Source organism: Trachinotus anak, unplaced genomic scaffold (assembly GCF_046630095.1).
Source record: "Trachinotus anak isolate AG129_WGS33_773 ecotype Australia unplaced genomic scaffold, CSIRO_AGI_Tana_v1 ptg000007l, whole genome shotgun sequence".
Lineage (NCBI taxonomy): Eukaryota > Metazoa > Chordata > Actinopteri > Carangiformes > Carangidae > Trachinotus > Trachinotus anak.
The window spans coordinates 8,188,795-8,199,518 of record NW_027273858.1 but is presented as its reverse complement, the minus strand read 5'-3'; the positions used below and the strand labels follow the sequence as shown (position 1 = coordinate 8,199,518).

General features: G+C 41.4%; 1 protein-coding gene across 6 annotated transcripts in view; it reads left to right on the top strand.

Moving 5' to 3' along the window:
• Window positions 1-3,088: 3,088 nt before the first annotated feature.
• ccser2a (coiled-coil serine-rich protein 2a) overlaps window positions 3,089-10,724 on the top strand; it is a 54,733-nt gene continuing 47,097 nt past the window's right edge. For 5 of the 6 annotated variants that reach the window (XR_011691364.1, XM_071480233.1, XM_071480236.1 and 2 more), the window contains exon 1: window positions 3,089-3,689. The gene's annotated coding sequence lies outside the window, so the exon portion shown is untranslated. Of the gene's footprint in view, window positions 3,690-3,711; window positions 10,404-10,724 lie in introns of those variants that run through there. The other variant, XM_071480232.1, reaches the window with a different exon arrangement.

Here is a 10,724-nt window from a genome sequence, read left to right as displayed (position 1 = left end):
GAATATCACAGGGATTTTTAGAGCCGTCTACAATACAGCATCTCACCACATAAATATCAAAATGGGGGTTTTGTACAACTTTCACCTCTTTGTTTATGTAACTTAAAATCTTTGACTAAAAACTAGTTTCAAGATGGCACTGCTGGAGAGGCAGGCGCTTCAGCTTGTCCCCTGGTAACCAAGACAACCCTGTGGTTTTATGTCACAACACCATGAACTTTGGGTATTTCCCTCAGGCAAAGTCTGTAGAAATGTGGACTTGAAAGTGTGCCCAAGGACTCCTGCATGCCCTTGATGTTTTTACAGTGGGACAGCCCTAATCCCTCATGGACTTCCTGGAAAGACGCCTCAAAGTCTGTGACGGTGGACACTGGGATTGGGCCAGAGAGTCCGTGAGCGTGGACATTGGGATTGGTCCAGGCCCTGAGTCTGAAAAGTGGAGCCAAATCAGAAGTGCCTTAAAGTGTAATACCGCTGCTAGGACCTGGCTCCAAAAACCTCTGTCTCCAATGGCTCCAATAGACTCCTATTCAAATGGGAGTCGATTGGAAGTCTATGTTTTGATTGGTCACTTTGCAGCCTTATTCTGATTGGTCAATTTGTAGCTGCATTCTGGTTAGTCGGTTTTTAGCCATGTCCTGATGGGTCAGTTTGTAGCCACGTTCAGATTGGGTGATTTGGTTGGTTTGTTAGCCTTATTCTGATTGGTCAGTTTATAACTTTATTACCCCAAACTCAGTCTTCACTTCATCTTCACCAAGGTCAAAAATATGAACCACTCTAAAACATACCTTTTCATGACAGTAGCAGTAGCAATTCAAATCTCTCTCACTTAAATTCAGGGCCTGTCCTGTCTCAGGATTTTGTGCTGCCTGTCTCTCTCCTGTCTGAACATCTTCACCTTTTCCTTCTCGTCTGTAGAAGTATTAGGATTATTCTTCTGAACCCATAGTAGACTTATCAAATGTGCAGTAGAGAGTGAAGATATAAAAATCACTTATTTCAGAAATATTTACCATTAACTGACAATGACACACTCCAGTGAAAATGCAGAATCGTGTATTTTTCAGCCTCAGTGTTGTTAATCTTTCCTGGCTCATAGTCTGAACTGTAGTTGGGAAGCACAGGGGCAATGTGGAAACTTATCTGTGTGCGCGGGTGCATCTGTGTATTTGGTTTAGTTGCATTTGGAGTAGATTTACTGAGTTAAATTGTGTTGCTTAAAGTTTGCATCCATGGTTTGCACATACTGTATTCTCTGAACCTTTGGGTGAGCTACTCTAAAACAGTGGGGAGCTACTAGTAGTCACCTGTTGGAGACCCCTGCTGTGACCTGTTCTTTTTGTAAATGTATTAGTTGCAGCATGATGACTTTATGAACCATTCATAAACATTTGGTCGTATGGTCAGTTATAATTGATCAATATATGTAATCTTGCCACAGTAGGAACAAGGGTTGCAACTTAATTAGAAATTTAGGTGCACTCCAGTGGCTTACTATACCCCTGATTTCAGACACACACACACACACACACACACAACCAAGGACAAGTGAACAAATGTGTGTAGAGGAAAGACACCTCTGAAAAAAAATGTGAAGTCAAAGACAATAATGTGGAATGACTGCCCTCTAGTGGTTATGGTGGCAGATAACAGTTTCCCTGCACGGCTAAAACAAATACTGTGGGCGAAATCACACAATGTATTTTAAATCAAACAAGTTCTTCGTCAGTCTGTTGTATGTTTGATAATGTTCACTTTGTTGTGATTTATGGTTACTTAGACAAGGCTGGACTGCCAGAGGACCACAGAGCAAGCAGCGGCCTCAGCACCTTAAACTCATACATAGTCGGTATATAACAGATGGCTTGTGGAAGCCAAAATCATAACAGCCTCAAGGCAAGTCCTGCTTTTTTAACTGCCTTGACTACCTTTCTTCTCAATAATTGTCCCTGTCTTAAGATTTACATGGTAGAAATGACCACAGACAGGAGAGTAGAGGCCCAGAATTTTTTTTTCCCAAGATGCTGCATTAAAGGACAGCTTTGGCTTTGTTAAAGGCAGTTTATAAATGGACTTTGGTCCACATGGCGTGCAACCAGAAGATAGGTGGTCAAAACATACCATTATAGGATTCTCTAATGAACTAAAGGGCTAGCCTGAAAGACTGCCAAAGTGTCATGTTTGAGGAGGATTTTCCAAAACCTGGCAACAGATTTATAACCTAGTATTAGTGAGTTATTTGTTTTTTTTATTATTTATCTATTTATTAATGACCATGAACCATAATTCATGAGTGGGTTGTGAGAAAACAGGCCTCTAGAGACAGACATGTAAAAGCCCCCCTACCCTCTCACCCCTCCCACATGGCAACTGTATGAGCTCAGCCAATCAGGCTGAAAAAGACACAAAACGACCACCAGGCGACCATTTTCTTTATGGTCATTTTCTGTCTCATTGAAGTAATTTTGTGTTTCCTTGCATCTCTGTGGTTGTCATGCATCTCTCTGGATGTTTCTCTTCCTGGTCATTTTGTATCTCTGCGGACGTTTTGTGTATCTTCTTTTGCCAAATTTGTGTTTCTTTGAAGACATTTTACATCTCTAGACATCTCATTATGGTGGCTTTGCATTCTTTGCATGTCTTTGTAGCTGTTTAATGTCGTCATTTTACATCTGTTTGTGATTGTTTGGCACCTCTTTGTGGTTTTTTTTCTTTTTGTGACTCATTTTGGGCGTTTGCCTTTCTAGGATGTTTTACAGATGAAGATCAGGGCCCTTTGCCTGTGGGTCACTAATTCACCCATGCATTAATCACAGCAATAAACTTTTTATAAATGGTGCCAGTGCTACTACTGTCTAAAACTGAATATTAAGTAGTAACAATAACCCTAACCCTTCATATCCATATAGTGCTTATATGTATGTAGTTTACAAGAAAGATAATAAAAGTATAGAAAATATACTATCTATTCAGACAAACAAAAATAGTAAAAATAAATAAATAAATAAATAAAACAAATAAATAGTACACAGCACATCGAGGTGAGCATGCGTTGTCACCCTTTGGGACCTAGGCGGCATCTCTACGCTCCGCCCAGCCGGAGGCGAGAGGAGGCTGTCGGGGTGATAGGCTGCTGTGGGCGGTCGGTCCGTACCGTGTGGAGGTCTGTTGTGGACAGTGTCTCCTCAGGACTGGGGCTTGTTTTGTATGAGGGTTTCCACATCGTTGACCCTGTCGGAGTTTGTTTACGTTCGTCGGACCGTCTTTTCCGGTTGATAATGCTCGGTGCCATCGGTTGGTCGGTGTTGACAGTGTAAATAACGGCTCGGCGATACGGTAGCTCACGGATATTGTGTTTTTGTTTTGTTTTTTTAAACTGGAAATACTTTATGGAAAAGCCAAAATTTTTCCAGTCAGCTCGTCGTGAATGTCCACGACTCAGCGCAGTTGCTTTGGTGAACACAGGACAGAGTTGATATTTCACATCGAGTCCAGAGCTTTTCATTGAACTTGTGTGTTGACTGCTGGCTATGGGCTAGCTATAACTTGTTTTGAACTGAAAGTGAAAGACTAACAAATGTTAGCTGTACTTTACAACATGCTGTTATTCACAAGGCAACGAAGAAGTGGACTCTTAGCTGACCCATCGTTCAGGCCACAGATATGCTTTTAACGGCGTAATTCAGGTAAGTGTTATCATGTTGTACATCGAGTTACATAAGCTGTTATAATAGTGACATGGTGTGGAAACATTTGAACTGTGGTAGCACTATTGCCTTTATTAAAGCTCTTTCTGACTGGTTGTGTGTTGCTACAGAACATTATAACATTGTCTTGTTTTGTTTTTGTTTTTGACCTTATCCTGTATAATGAAGACAGTCACCCTACAATGATAAGGTTTTCAGTGATCTTCCTCTGTTTTGCCCACTGAAGCAGAAGAAACCATGTTTTCTAATGTCACAGCATCACCCCCTGCAGTCATAACCTGCCCTGGAAGAGTCACTGTACCATGAATGATAATGGCCAGGCCTTTATGTAATAAGCCTATGCAAAGTTCCTAATTATATAACAGAAAGTATGCAATCTCATAATGTAGATAAACTGGAATAATCTTGGAGTATAGCAGCTTGACATGTCATCATGTCACGCAGTGTCTCTGTATGGCTCAATAATTTATGCTTGAAGGGAACTCAACCTTGTTTGAGATATACCACTGAGATGTGTGTTCCTCGTGCATGTCTGGACTAAAGGGTAAGTAGAGATGACTCACGCCTTCATGTTCCACTCAAGTCATAAAGTTAGATCCAGCAGACGGGGAGTTCAAATTTAACCGGGGTTTTTATACCATGCAACGCTGCCTCACATATTCATATTTTTATACCACAACTGAAGTTGCTGTCAGTCAGGTCTCATAACTGCGTGTGTGCGCATGTGTGCACCATTTTAGGCTACGATCCATTACAGCCCAGACAGTGCAAAGCGCCATGGCATGAAGGTGCCAGTACACATTAGGATAAGGCATGACTGATTGCCCTTAGTGTAAGTGAGATGGACACTCCTCTGGTGTCCAAGTGTTTGGGTAGGGTTGCATTTACACACACACACAAATGCAAATCTCTGTGTGTGTTCCATACACACCTGTTGGCAAGGGTCCTGAACACCACCTTGGCTGAGGGTGTGTTTACGATCTGATTCCCCCCAAACAACAGCTGAATGTCTCCACAGTGCACCTGCCTGCTTAAGACCCCCCAAACTGCAGTTCAATATGTGGTTTTTCCAGACTGTGTGTGTGCCCTAACCATCAGCGTCAGTGTTCTTGATAGTCTAGCTATGTGTGAAGATACATGTCATACACATTACCCTGTGCATAGTTGTCATTCCAAGTAGTGCCCATGAAGGGCAGCCATGAGGTCAGCAGATAAGATGTTAAAATGTGCTTGTATATGGCTAAAAGGGCCTATCTACAACCAAACACAAAGAAGTGTTGAGTAATTTGTATGACAATGCAAGAAATCACAGACTGAAGGCATCAGTGTAGAGCAAGGCGAGTGATATATAATGTCTGTGAAAAGGTCATGGTGATCCAAGAAGAGCTGAATCGTGGGCGTCTATTTTACCTCTCATTTAAGAGGTTTCTTCAGTTCTGAATAGAACTTGCCCTGGATTCAACTCTTCTTGGATGAGTGATTAATAGCTCGTCAGACTGTCAGACATAAATGGTTTGCAGTCATCCTTCCCACTATAGGTGTTGCACTTACTGTAATTTTCTCAGATTTCATTGTTGGAGCAAAACAGACATGGTGAATCTCTTACTGATTCTCGTTCTTTCCTGTATTTTTCCTGGCCTTAAAGACTGATGTAGCTTAGTACTTAAAATGCCCAGCGATGAGGTCACTCAGGATAATGCACTGTGGTTATAGTTTTGTGCGTGTCTTCATGTGTGTGTTGTGGTGTTGTGCCCAGAGCCTAGAGACTTGATTTGACTTTGACTTTTCTCTGATCCTCTCTGCCCTCTTCTCTCTCTGTATGGGGCCTATCATTAGAGCTATACTTAGCCACGCTTATCAGTTCTGTCGTTCCCTCGGTAAGACCACAGATGTTTAAAGGCTTTTAATAGCTCAGTGTGTAGAGGAGTGTAGACGCAGGATCTCAGATACACTGACACGAGGTCAGAAATTGACAGGCGCTTGAGGCATGCCCTTCAGAGATCAGGAAATACCCTTGAAATAAAAAAACAAGAATGCTTTAATATACTATATAGGAGTACTCCTTGCATGTTACGTAATTCGTATTTTACTTTCTCGTGTCTGTGGGAAGACTGTGGCATCTGTGACAAGGTGATTGTTTATAGTGCATTTGGGTGAGAAACATACATCTGAAAACAATGAAGATGTCCCCTGAGGTTGTAGAAATTCAAAAGCAGTGATAATTTCTACCTACATGCCACAGCACCAACAGGATATAAACTACCAACATGCTGAAAAAAGACTAATGAAAGATAGTAAAGGTGGCATGGCTGAGGACAGTTAGAAGAAAAAAAGCTAATTTCTCTCTGGCGAGTCCAGCTCTGACATGTGGAAGGTGATGTGTGTCAGAAAGTACTTTGACTTAAAACATTAAACTTTTTATTCAAAATTTTTTATCATTTTACTATCCCGTTATTTTCAGTGTGATGTTGACCTAATTTTTTAACTCTACTATTATATCAGATTGTAGATTGTATACAGCTGATTCTGTACTTTGTACTACTATAATACAACATGTAATAAGTTGAGTGTATGGGAGTGTTCTTGTCTTTGTGAATCCCCCTGTTCTTTTGCTCCAGTTAGTATGTTTGCACAGGTGTCATGATGAAGACAATGTGGGGTGGTAGCAGCAGATGTGCGGCATTATTGGCCTGATGATGGCTTTTATTGTCAGGATACAATGAGCAGTTGCTGAAAATGTCAGAAAGCTGTTTCACCGCAGACATTTTATCTCTCTGTAGCAGGAAAAGCACAGATGGCTCAGTTCTGGCCATGACAGTGTGACAGCGAGCCAGTATGCACAGTAGCAGGACCCCGACAGTGAAGCCGCTAAATGGAATTCCTCCATCATTAACTTTATTATTTTTACCTGTGCTTTTCTTACAGTGACATGCCCAAATGTGACAAGCTTACACACCAGTAGCCATGGAACACTCACATACAGTATATGTGTGGGTGTGTACACTGACTGTGTTTGATTGACATCCTCGGCTGCATAGCTACCTGAGCAGAGGCTTAATTAGCCATAGGTGAAAATACCTGAGTGAGTGTGCATGACCTTCAAGGAGAAGTGAATAAGAGAAAATAATCATTTACGTTAAGCACTTGAAGACCAGCACTTATGTCTCAAGTTCATTCCCTGTTATTGCTGCCATTATTATTGTATTGAGAGTCCTTTATATGATATTTTAAAAGGCATGTTATGTCCTATAGGAGGAGAACGTGCCCCATCAGGTGTTGCTACTTGCCAGCATGTCAGTTGTCATTGTGGCTTATAGTGGCTCTATTTATGTGACAGATATACAGTGCGTAGGATATGCCCCTGTTTCATACAGTTACTTTGTGTTTCTATAGCTTCAGGTAATGTAACTGCATTGAGCTTGCTCCACACCAGTCGCAGGGTCACTCTCCTTAAGACCTTTAAATCTTGTTCAATAATCCTCCAAAGCTTTGAGTCATGTGATATTATAGAGTATTTGGCCCTGTTCAGACCTGGCATTAACATGTGTCTCGGGTGATCCAATCACAAGTGGACAGCTCTAAGTACAACAACACATTTGCAGACAGAAATTGTGTACCGTGGAGTCCAAATGTCTGAAACCATTTTTACATTTCCAGTGTTTGTCTTTGGGATCAGACATTGGATAACGAATGTGTTGGAGACTGTGTCGTGTGTTTTAGGGTGAGAGTTTGCTTTCAACTTCCATTCACAATCTTCCAGTCCAAAGCTCTGGTAATAAAAGGTTTCTGAGTGTGTTGGTACTCATGTTACTGTGCGAGTTTCACTTGGCACATCGCCTCTTTTTAGTACTGAATGGGTCACTCTGTGGCATATATTGAAGCTCTGGATCTGATGGCTGAGGTGTTGTGAGACTAGTGGCGTTTGATTCATTACTCACATCGTTGCAAAAAACAAATACTGTCCCAAATGTCACCTGCACAGACATGAAGGTGATATTCAAATACTGTGTTTGCATGGCAGGCTGAACTTCAGCATCATCTAACCTCACATAATGGATTTCATTGTGTTATTTTGGCTTTCTTTGTTCAAAACAAATTAGACAGCAGGGGTAAACGTAGCCATAGCCACCACCATATTGACTCAGTTTATCTCAGAAGGCATCTGAGGTTAAAAGAATGGCTAAGCCATTGTCCGAGCCACTCTTTGGATAGGTTCCCTTCTAGTTTCATCAGTTGACCTAATAGCAAGACACTGTGTGAAAAACTTGACACAAAGGCATGGATGCTAACCACCAACTGTGGCCTGATTTAATGTAAGGATGCCTTGTTCTCCCTGGCCTCATGTCAGACTTTTTGCTAGCTACTGTACAAAAATGTGCTGCCTAAGGAAACAGTAGAGATTGGGGGAAACATTTGTTAAGAGAGACAGCCTGATTAAAGGAAGGAGGCACAGGAAAAGAGGGAAGTTGGGCATAGAGGAAGTTGACGTCATAGCAGTGTATTGTCCATTCACAAAGGATAACTCCATCAGGAACATGATTAAAAAGCTTACATTTTACACTGTTTTATATTCAGGGTTCATTTTTTTATATCAGGTTCATTTACTTAAAGACACATCCCTTAGCTCTCATGACAGGATTGTGTTTTACATCCCAACATGTGCTGATAAGGAATGAGTCAGAGTTAGCATAGGTTACCAGCGCAGTGCGTCAGCTGGAGATGTTTTAAATGAACTCACATGTCCGTGTGAAGAGAAGCTTTTCATACTGCAGAGAAAGTGATATCCTTGTTCTGGTCTCAAAGAAAAGCCTGGGTGAAGGCTGCTGAATCGGCCACAAACACTGCACGTGACTCCTCCTGGTCACTGTGTAAATGTTTGTGTGTGTGTGTGGTTGTTTATCAGTCATGTGTGAAAACATGGTTATAAAGGATTTATTTTTCACTTAAACGGCTATAATAGCAGTGCATAGCATAATACTATATGTGGCTGTAGTTTGTATTATTAAAAATATCAAACTTAGGTTAGATGTGATATTATGCTTCATAAAATATTGTCATGCCTTGATTTGGTTGTTTACACTTTAGATAGATCTCAAGGTGAAATCTTCACGTTGGTTACTTTGTCTAAACAACATAAAAAAAGTTGAAAAAGTTGAAGTGATAAAAAGCAGAAAAATTTCTGAAAATTGTCACTTTTGGGCAGGCAGCCAGTTTACTCTGGGTAATGTTACTTACTGTATAGCTAAGCCAGTTAACAAGTAATACGATTTTAAAAGGGGCTGTCAAATGCACTGCAGTCTTCTCACTGTGTGGTTCACATGAAGGTCACCTAAGAGGGAGCACACAGTGACATGTCTGTCTAAGCATACCGCACACATACACGCACACACTAAAAACTGTAGAGGCAGCCTGCTGTTAGGAGAAATGTGATTATGCTGATGGGAGTGTGTGGACATCTGGGCTGCTATAACAGTGAAGATAATTACATTCATTCAAGTCCCACCAAGACGTCTATTGCTCAGCATCACACCTCCAAAAGAGTGCAGCAGAATCAACCTCCTAGATGAGTCTTTGAAAGGGTATTTCTGTGTCGTGACTAGTCAGCAGCATGACTCATTTTGGTTCAGACTTCATTGTCTATGTAATATAGTGTAGATGTAGTGTATAGATGTAGAACAGCTGATTTTGATTGAGGCACATGATCGAAGCAATGCATCTAAAAATATAAAAGCCTAATCAGTCTTTTGAAAGCCTGTATTTTAGCATTTCATTCTGCTGCTAATGCAATGTGGGTTGTTCCAGACCCCATGCCGTGATATATAAAGGTACGTGACACCACAAGCTCATATAAACAGGGGATATTGAGGAACTGGCAATGCTTGTATGGTTTTTACTGCTGGCACTTAGCAGAAAACGGTTGACTGAGTGGAACCAGTATGTTGTCAAGCATGAAATGAGAACGGGAAATTGAATTCACACTGAATATTTACGAGAACCACAACAAATTCCTCTTTACTGGAGTCACTTTTCATGTGCAGCTGAGTGCAAGGAAGGATCTGTTTTCCTTTATTATCCCCTCTGGTGATCTCATGACATTAGGCCAGTACCACGCACACTGGAAATTGCTACTTAAGCTTGTAGATGCATTTTCTTGTGTTGGGAGGATTATGTGGCTTTAGTCTTTAGAGTTTGTATAATTGTACCAAATGATCAGACTTTCCCTGCTGCAGATAATCTATTTACTACTGGAAATGAGTCTTTGTAATGCTTTTCTCTTCTTCTGTTGGTGTATTTTCCTAAAACCATAATTTCTCCTCTCTGTCTTCCCATCCCCTCCCAGCACACTGGGTGGGGCTCCTGAAAGACGCGCTATCAAATATTAACTGCACCCATGAAAGCTCTGTTCCCCTCAACCACACACCCATCGGCAGAGACCGCACACGCGTCGCATTTCACACACACACACACACACACACACACACACACACACACATATGGCACACATGCAAGGAGAGACAGCCAGGCAGCAGACAGATCGACCTCTGAAGAGCGTCTTCCTGTTCTATTAGGCGCTACCTTACTTTCAGTTTAGATGGTGGAGGAAACAAAGTGGCTTGGCTACTTGGTTTATCTTAATGATTGACTCTGGGATGGAAATGACTGGACAAGTCAACTTTAGTTCACTGAGTTAAGGTAATGTTTTCTACTGTACTTTTTATACAAGCAAAGGCACCATGGCTGTAGTTCTGTAATGGAGCAGGTTGCTACACCTTAACTTTCTCCACTTACACTGTATCCACTCACTGTTTCCTCTGTTGGTATCTGTCATTTGATCTACCACAGTTAGTATACAGCATTACCAAACCCTCTATGCTGTCTCATTGGATTAGCCTCACTTAGCATCAGTGTAGCTCAGCCTAGTATTGCTTTCACTCAATACACATTAACCCAGCATCAGTGTTGCTTTCATCCCTGTCTCATTCTATTAGCCTGCTCTAATGGCACTCTGTTAAT